This window comes from Otolemur garnettii, unplaced genomic scaffold (genome assembly GCF_000181295.1).
Source record: "Otolemur garnettii isolate 467f Iridium unplaced genomic scaffold, OtoGar3 scaffold00147, whole genome shotgun sequence".
Lineage (NCBI taxonomy): Eukaryota > Metazoa > Chordata > Mammalia > Primates > Galagidae > Otolemur > Otolemur garnettii.
This window is the reverse complement of record NW_003852542.1, coordinates 849,997-857,921: the sequence shown is the minus strand read 5'-3', so window position 1 is coordinate 857,921 and position 7,925 is coordinate 849,997. Positions and strand designations below refer to the sequence as shown.

Here is a 7,925-nt window from a genome sequence, read left to right as displayed (position 1 = left end):
TCTTGGCTCAGCCTCCCAAGTAGCTGGGACTACAGGCACCTGACAGAACACCCTATTTTTTTGTTGCAGTTGTCATTGTTGTTTAGCTGGCCCAGGCTGGGCTTGTACCTGCCACCCTCGGGGTATGTGGCCAGTGCCGTAGCTAATGCGCTGTGGGGGCCGAGCCATTATTTATTTATTTAAGATGGGAGTCTCACTCTAGCTCAGGCTGGTCCCCAACTCATGAGCTCAGGCATTCCGTCCACCTCAGGCTCCTAGAGTGCTGAGATTACAGGCGTGAGCTGCTGCACTCAGCCGAAAGGGGTGGTTTCTGTTTTAGAAGAATCACTTTGGTCCTGGCATAGAAAAGAGACTGAAGGGACAAAGGGAAAAGTGGTGAAGTCAGCCGGCATCTCCCAGGTGAGAGGTGGGGACGTTGCGGACCAGGGTGGTCGCAATGGAGGCTGAGAAGCTGGAGAGGCGGTTGGATTTGGGTTGTGTATGGAGGCAGAGCCCAGCGGATCTCCTGACAGATGGACTGATGGGCATTGACCATGACTCCATTTTAGTTTGTACCAACTGGAAAGGTGAGCTGCTTTGCATCGAGATGAAGATGACAGCAGTCCAAAGGGGTTTGCAGAGGGAGATCAGACTGGCTTTAGAAATATTAAGATTGAAACACCCCTAGGCATTGAGGAGGCAGTTGTCTACCCAGGGCAGTTAAGGAGAGAGGCCAGGACTGGAGACAGAATTGTGGCAGTTGACAGCAGACAGATGGCACTGAAAATCAGGAGACCTGGCCCCTTGCCCAGGATAGGAAGCTGTCCACCCAAGGACTGAAGTCTAGGGCAGGTCAAAGCTGAAAAGATCAGGGAGGCAGGAGGAAAGACAGGGGTGTGATGTTCTAGAGACCACATGAAGACGGGCGTTGGGAGGAGAGAATGATCAACGGGTAGGTGGAGGTGGTAGTCAGACACTGTTGGTGAGCCTGGATAGAGGGGTCAGAGGACTTGGCACTGGTATAGCAAGGGTACTAGTGACCTGCAGGGACGCTCAGGGCGAAAGCCTGAATGGGGGAGAGAAGAGGGTAAGCTAGAGAGAGTGAGAAGAGAAGAGGCACCGAGCATAGACAACTAAATGTTGAGAAGTTCACAGCAAGAGGGGCATAAAAACGGACAAAATCATGGAAAGTCAACAGAAAAGAAAAACACATGGTATTTAAACGTATGGAATGATGGCTGTCTGTAGCTCAGTGGGCAGGCACTGGCCACATACACCAAGGCTGGCGGGTTCAAACAACAATGACGACTGTAACAACAACAACAACAACAAAATAGCCAGGCGTTGTGGTAGGCGCCTGTAGTCCTAGCTACTTGGAGGCTGAGGCAAGAGAATCATTTAAGAAAGAGTTTGAGATTGCTGTGAGCGGTGACGTCGGGGCACTCTACCGAAGGCAACGCAGTGAGATTCTGTTTCTAATAAATAAATAAATAAATAAATACATGGAAAGGCGCTTAACTTCATAATCATATAAATGCATGTGTAGGCAACAAAGAGATGTCATTTTATACCCATCAGATTAGGAAGGATTAAAGAATTAATATGACAGTGTTGAGAAAGGCAGAGAGGCCAACTCTCACTCACTGTTAGGACTTTAAGGTGGTACAACCTTCCTGGATGGAAAAAATGCTGTTACACTTCAGCCTGGCAGTTCTTCTAGGAATTTGTCCCAAAGGATAGAGTCCTTCGAGCACTCTGTACAAGTACATTCACAGCACTATTAATTGTATTACAATTTCGAAGTCCTGGAAGTGATCCAAATGTCCATCCGCTGGCCTTACAGTGCAGCCATCAGAAGAACACAGACAGCTCCGTGTACAGATGTGGAGTGGTCGTTATGAATTGGAAGATGAAGATGTGGCACAGAGCTGAGCATACCCTCTCCTCTCACTGGGGGCAGAAATGAACTCCTACATACGTGCCATGTAGGACTGGAAGTTCACTGGGAGCCCACACAACAAACTGGAAGTAGGGACTGCCCTGGTGAGGGGGACGGGGGCTGAAAGGTGGGACAGGTAACTTTTACTTCCAATCCTTTAGCACTGTTTGAAATTCTAACCATGCATGTGCACTATCTGAAGCATTAATTTTTTTTTTTCCTGAGACAGAGTCTCACTATGTTGCCCTCGGTAGAGTGCTGGAGCGTCACAGCTCACAGCAAACTCAAACACTTGGGCTTAAGCGATTCTCTTGCCTCAGCCTCCCAAGTAGCTGGGACTAGAGGTGCCCACCACAATGCCTGGCTATTTTTTTGTTGCATCTGTCGTTGTTTAGCTGGCTGGGGCCAGATTCAAACCCGCCACTCTCCGTGTATGTGGCCGGCGCTGTAACCACTGTGCTATGGGAGCCGAGCCTGAAGCATTAAATTTAAAATAAAAACTTTTACATTGGATACTTTGGTAATTCATAAGCCTGATGACTGGGTTTTCATGCGCATGTGTGAGATGTGCTGCCCACAAATCTTGTTACCATGTCCGCACGTTACCCGTCTGACATGAAAAAAAAGAAAAAACCTTATACATTGAGGTCATAGAATGCAGAGCTGGAGAAGACTTTTGGTTCATCTAACGAAGTGGTACCCACGCCCAGTCCATGGCTGGGCCGCATAAGCATCGCCTGGGGGCTCATTATGGCAGATTCCCAGGCCCAGCATTGATGTGCAGACTCAGTAGCTGGTGGCTCTGCTATAATCCAGATTACAGCTCCACGACTGTTCGGAAACATAGGAAAATGCAGTGGGCCCTGTGTTCGCCATGATGTACAATTCCCCGCAGAAACTCAGGGCCTTCCCATAGCCATTTTCTCTTCTATATTGATGGAATCTTTAAGCTTTTTGGCTGGACATGGCCACATGGAAATAAAGACTACATTTCCCAGCATCCCTTGCATAAAATGAGGCCATCTGACTAAATTCCAGTTAATGGGTCATAAGCAAACATGATGTGTGCACCTTACCCAGAGTGTGCCTTTCCCCTCCTATATCTCTCTTATGCTGCTTGGACTAGCTGTGAGCCAAGTTGGGCCTTGCGGATAAGGGCCATGCCCTAGGGATGGTGAAATGGCAGACAAAAGGAGTTGGGGTCCTGAGTGGTGCACAGCAGTCACATTCGCTCTGGAACATCTCAGGGAATTAAAGAAACCACGAGTTGTTTAAACCAATGTTTCTCAACCTTGGGTATACATTAGAATCACCTGAGAAGCTTTAAAAACTATACTGATACCTGTCCTAGCCCCCTAAATTTCTGATTTACTTGGTCTGGAGTATAGCCTGGGCATTGGATGTTTAAAAAGCTCCCAGCCAAGGTTAAGAACCATAGGTATATGCCTCTGGTAATTTGCATTTCTGTTACACACATTTAAACTTGTATCCTGTTGTGTCTAGCTCCTATGGCTTTAGTTCCTAAAAACTGTGTCTTGGGGAACAGTCTTACTACTTTTACTGAACAGGTCTACAACTCTGGAGTCAGATAAGACATCTCCTCCTAAGGATCTATTGTTCAGCCCTTCATTGGGATGAGGGCTAATCAGGAGGAGATTCACAGAGGCTGTGATCCTGAGGCTTAAGCTGGAAGGAGATTCCAGAAGGTTAGGGTTAACGTGAGAGAGGGAGTGGAGTGAGGCACAGACAGACAAGCTGGGGAGCATGGCAGCTTGTAAGAAGGCCAGAAGTCTCTCCTTACTTCTGAACAGCAGAATGGGCATGTGGGGTTCTCAAATAAACTTGGGGTACATGAGCCTCAGCTGGGTCAGCTGGTGGAGGGCCTTGTATGCTGAGCTCATGAATTTGACTTTGAACCTGAGCATGACCAAGAGCTTTCAGAGGATGTTAAGTAGGGAATAAATAGCAGGACCAGATTTGTGTTGCGTAATGGTCTCTGTCATTGTGAGCATGAGGTGGTTTAAGACTGACTGGATGTGGGGAGACTAGTTCTGAGGTCCCAGGAGAAGGGGTAGTGACCACTGATAGCAACCTGGGTACATCTGAAATTTTGCTAGATTTACTTCTGATTATCTGCACTTGTACTGCATTGAAACCAGTTCCCCTCAGCCTGTGTTGTCCAGATTTTAGGAGGAAGAGGTACATGGCCTCTCAAACAGCCCCTTCTCCTTAGTAGTTGCTCAGGAGGTAACAGCAGAATGAACCATGGCCTAGGTGCATTTTATCTTCTTAGTACCGGCCTGTCTGTCCTCTAATCAGTCAGGTTAGGGCTAGTACCAGAGGAGGGTTAAAATAAATCTAAAATTTCACTGCAATTTAGCACAAACATTGATGCACATATGAATCACTTAGGGCTCCCATTAAAACACGGATTCTGATACAGCAGGTCTGGGTGGAGCTGAGATTCTGCATTTCTGCTGATGTTCCCAGCCCTGTAGCCACTATGAAAACTAGGCCTGTGGTCCTCAGCTTTGCCTGCACTTTGGAATCACTTGGGAGCTTTAGAAAGTCCTGATGACTGGACCCCACAGCCACAGGCTGTGGTTCGTAGGGCTGGAGTATGGCCTGGATGTTGCCTATTTTTGTTTGTTTGCTTTTCCTTTCTCCTTTGACAATCTCATGTTTGTCGCCTTCAGTAGAGTGCTGTGGGATGAGGCAGCTTTTAAAATGTTTCCAGTATTCTAATATGTTGTCAAGATTGAGAAGTGGTACCTTAGAATCACCTAAGAAATATCTTAAAAAGGTATCTTCTAGGTCCTTAAAGTTTTTGATTCTTCAGGTCTTGGAAGTAGCAGGGTGCTATGCAGTGTTCCTGAAGTCCCAGCTCCTAGGGAGGCTGAGGCAGGAGGATTGCTGGAGCCCAGGAGTTACAGCCTGCAGTAAGCTATGGTGCCATCTGTGAGGGCACTGCCCTCCTGCCTCGGCAATATAGTGATATAGTGAGACCCCCATCTCTAAAAGTACCCTGTGGAGACGGAGGTTCTGCTGTGGGTGAACAGCACAGGCACTTGGAAGATGGGCCCTGGGTCCTGAAGATTCCAGAGTACAGTGATTGTGGCTAAGACTGAGTATTGGGACTGGATGGAGTTGACTGAACTTCCAGCCTCATATTTCCGGGCAGCCCTGTAACAGTGGGTAAACAATGGTAAACACATTAAAAACAAAAACAAAGGCCAGGTATGGTGGCTCATGCCTGTAATCATATCTAGCACCGTAGGAGGCCAAGGCAGGTAGATTGCTTGAGCTTAGGGGTTGGAAACCAGCATGAACAAGAGAGAGACCCCTTCTCTACTCAAAATAGAAAAATTAGCCCAGCGTGGTGGCTGGTGCCTGTAATCAGTCTCAACTACTGGGGAGGCTGAGGTAAAAAGATCTCTTGACCCCAAGAGTTTGAGGTTGCTGGGAGCTATGATGATGCACCATGGCACTCTACCCAGGGTGAGGGAGTGAGGCTCTGTCTCAAAACAGAAGCAAAAACAACCCCCCAATTCCTTTACTTGCCTTTCCCACTAAGGTTAATATGAATATATATCTGTGTGGTTATTTCTAAAGAACACATTCCCAGAGTAGAATTACTGCTTCTTGGGAAATTAGCTTTCAAATTGAGACAGATACTTACGGAAAAGTTCATAAAAATGCATTCAAATTTGTATTTCTAACAGTCTATGAAAGAATTGTTTCATCACACTTTTGCTTAGGTAAATCTTTATAACTTTTGCCATTTAATAGAAAAATGGGATCCATTGTTACTTTCATTTACATTTCCCTGATGAGTAGCCAGATCAAATTCTTTTCATTTTTCAGAAAACAAAACAAAACAAAAAAAACCTTACAGTATTCACCTTTGATTTGCCTGATTACACCCACTGGGGGAAACTCCTTAGACTGGGTAAGCCTCAGTTTTCGTCTCTGTAAAATGGGAGCCACCGTATCTCCCAAGGTTTTTGAGGGGATTAAATGAGATCTTGTGACTTAGTATGCAGTATGTGTTTCAGGAACATTTGCCTTGGAAACCCACCCTGGAGCCTACTCTCTGCCGCCAGTACACAGACTGGGCTGTAGTTGCTGACGAGGGTTGAGGATGTTGTGGGGTGGACGGACTATTCTGGCCCACCTCCACTTCTCCACGCACTCCCATCGTCCTTGGTACTCGTGTACAGCCAGTCCACCTTCTCCTTGTCTCTCCTGTAGAAGGACCTGACACCAGCGTTGGACTGACTTGGTGACACCCAGTTCTCCTCCATCCTTGAGGGATGGAACCCAGAGCCACTGTGGGCCTCTTGCCTTGGTACCTGTGTCCCCACATGGCCAGCTGAGCCCATCTTCCCCCATCTGGATCTGTGCAGTAACAATTCCTGCTGCAGGCTGCACCACAGCCTGAGTATCCATTCTACATCCCCTTATCTTTCATCTCCAAACCCACTGGCCTTGCTGCCTAGGAGGGAAGACTGGCTGGCTAACTCCCCAGTTGACCTGCAGCCTAGGGTCAAAGGCCTGGAAAAAGGGAGGCCTTCTCAGTTCTGCCCCACCCTTCCATAGCAGCCCCAAGACCCACAGATAACAAAGGCCATGTCTTGAGTACTTTAATAATAACTGCACCTTCATATTTGTAAAACAGCTTCCCCTCAGCCAGCAAATGTCAATCTAGCCCTTGTCACAGGCATATTTATTTGATGTCTATATTTTTGCCGAAACATAATAAAGTTTTATATACTGCATATTTTAATATGCACTTGTTTTTCTTTCCTTCTTTCTTTGCCTCCTGTTTTCTTCTTTTCCATTCCTTAAGTAACTGACCATAACAGCCAGAGGTTTTTTCCTTACCTTTCTCTCTGACCGTATCATCATAGATTTGCATATATGCACATACCATAGAACCTGTATAAGTTGACCAGTCGAGGGATTGTATCAAACTGGTCAACATAAGGCACTGGGCCTACTGTACTGATTCCTACATGTCGTGCGTGTCCAGTTTATGAAACTAGTTCAACATAAGGAGGTGGTTAATGTAGGAAGGTGGCCAGCTATGCAGGTTCTACTCTTTAGCCCCGAGATTTGTGTCACTTTTTAATCTTCACAGTAACCCTACACTGGATTGTGTCCACTTTAAGAGTTAAGGAAATTGAAGTTGTGATTTCATTTTGTCTCTATTTACTGAATTCAGAAAATATGAAGATGTATGTTGATCTTAACATCTTCATATTGTGCTGTTTGCAGTTCAGGAAACAGATCCAGAGCTGAAGGAAAATGGCAAACAAGTAAGAAGTAATGTGACGGGCTGTAATTCCAAAGCCCGGTCTTGTCACCTGTCACTTCTCTAAAATGCCCTCTGGATTGGAGAGAATTCAGAGAAGTAGGAATGGTTATGCTAATAAGGGTGGGAGACTAAGTAGATTATTACAAACTTCCTGTTATGTTGCTGTAATTATTTTAATTATTGCATTGTTTCCTCACATGTAAAATAGCAATGCAAATATCTGCTTTGCAGAGGTCCCAGTAAAGTTAAATGAGACCATGTCGAGTAAACTATAAAGCAGAATACAAATATGAGATCTCTTAAAATATTGTGAATGTTTACTACTTTGCTTTTTCTTTTATTAATTTAATATTATTAATTGCAAAAGTCCTACCTCTGTGGGAAAGAAGTCAAACCAATACTAAGGTGTGTATTGACGTTAATAATGTGCTCCCACTTTCCCCTGACCGTAGTGAGGCCTTTGGTGTGAATCCTTCCAAAACTTTATGCCCATGAAAACGCTTCATTTAGCTGGGGACAATGGCTCCATGCCTGTAATCCTAGCACTCTGGGAGGCAGAGGCGGGTAGATTGCCTGAGTTCAGGAGATTGAGACCAGCTTGAGCAAGAGTGAGATCTCATCTCTAAAAATTGCTGGGTATTGTGGTGGGCACCTGAAGTCCCAGATGAGGCAAGAGGATTGCTTGAGCCC

General features: G+C 45.9%; 1 non-coding gene across 1 annotated transcript; it reads left to right on the top strand.

Annotated features, from left to right (window-relative positions):
• Positions 1-2,430: 2,430 nt before the first annotated feature.
• Positions 2,431-2,534, top strand: LOC111728289. Its single transcript, XR_002775631.1, has one exon. It is a non-coding gene; the product is annotated as a small nucleolar RNA U13 (small nucleolar RNA).
• Positions 2,535-7,925: the final 5,391 nt, after the last annotated feature.